A 1,955-nucleotide genomic window follows, 5' to 3' on the forward strand; every position below is an offset into this window, starting at 1 on the left:
CACGTAAGTTGTGTATATTTACATGACACTTGTATAATTGTGTAATCGTGTATATTAACATGTAAATCGTGTATATTTACATATAAATCATGTATGTTAAGTTATAAGAAATGACAATGTATATTAATCCTCAAAACATGTTTTTTTTATAGCAATTAGTGAACACATAGCATGAAAATATGTATATTAACTGATTTATTGTATTTCATGTTAAATATACATGATTTTACATGTAAATATACATGATTTACGTATAAATATACACAATTTATATACGATTATACAAGTGCCTGACTGGTCAGACACTTTTCAAGTGCCTGACCAGAGACAATTCCTATATATATAAATATAGGAATGGTCTTTAGTCCGGCAGCAACTATTTACCTGACTTATCCGGTAAGTGATTTTCAATCGTTCGATGGAAATTGACGGGTGGGATTCATCACATCCTTGCATAAGCATTCACAGGTGCTAGCTTCCATACAAGTGGCAACTTTTATTGGCCATGTGTTGAACGAAGAGAAAAGGGAGAAGGAAGAGTAAGGTTGGTGGCCACGTGTATATGTGAGAGACAATGGATGATGTGAGAGACAAGGGAGATGGCTGCACGTAGTGCTGGAACTTCGGGTCGGCGGGCCGCCCGAAGCCCGAATTTTTTCGGGCTCGGGCGGGCCGGCCCAATTTCCGCCCGTCCAAGCAAAAAATTCGGGTTCGGGCTCGGGCAGCCCGGATTTGACATGTCCACCCTTGCCCGCCGCCGGAGGAAAGAGCTTAGTAAAAATAGCAGTTTTTACAGTTTTACAGTAGGCAAAAAATTGTAAGGATTGTGTATGTAAAATTTCATTATTTTTTTATGTCGTTTTTATTTTATTTTATTTTTTAAAGATGAAAAATAAAAAAATCATAAAAAATAGAATATTCATCAAAACATAGTGCCACTTATTGCATTAATTGCTAAAAATCATATATTAATTTTAGAATGTAAAAAATAAATAAAACTGTACATTTTTTTACCCATCTCGGCCCCTGAGCTGGCCCCTGGGCGCCCCACTACGCGAGCCGGCGGCTTTTTGACAGGTTTTACTTTTTTTGTCAACTTTTGAGGTAATTTTTTTTTTGGCATGCCTAGAAAAATGTAAGGATTGTATCTGTAAAATTTCATTATTTTTTGACGTGTTTTTATTTTATTTTATTTTTTAAAGACGAAAAATAAAGAAAATCATAAAAATATAATATTCATAAAAAAAATAGTGCCGCTTGTTGCATTAATTCCTAAAAATCATATATTAATTTAAAAAAAAAACATAAATAAAAATGTAAATTTTGGTATTTTATATTATATCGAAATATGCTCTTAAGATTTTGTATTTTTAATAATATTAAAACAGTATTTTAATCTTTTTAAAAATATCTTTTTGATACCTTAAAACTAATTTTTGGGACATATAATGTCTAAATTACTTTTCTTATTAGTTAAATAAAAATCAATATCTATTATATATAATAAATGTGATGAAGCAAGCACGTGTCAACTAATTTTTATCTCTTTATAGTACCCTTAACTATTTATATTTTTTACTTATTTGTTATCTATTATTTTCTCTTACTTCTGGCTTAAAAAAACGGTTTAATTTGTGTTTCTCTTTATGTCATTCATCTTTTGTACTTTTTACTTACATATTATCTACTATTTCTCGTACTTAACGCTTAAGAAAAACCCGGTTTAATTTGTGTTTCCATTTATGTCCTTCACCTTTCGTAATTTTTACTTATTTGTTATCTACTATTTTCTCTTACTTAAGGCTTAAGAAAAAAAATGGTTTAGTTTGTGTTTCCATTTATGTTATTTACCTTTTGTACTTTTTATTTACGTGTTATGTACTAGTTTTGTGTTTCTATTTATGCCCTTATCAATTTTTGTATTTTTAATCTACTTGTTATCTATTGTTTTATCT

The sequence above is a fragment of the Morus notabilis genome, unplaced genomic scaffold (genome assembly GCF_000414095.1).
Source record: "Morus notabilis unplaced genomic scaffold, ASM41409v2 Scaffold457, whole genome shotgun sequence".
In the NCBI taxonomy this organism is placed as follows: Eukaryota; Viridiplantae; Streptophyta; class Magnoliopsida; order Rosales; family Moraceae; genus Morus; species Morus notabilis.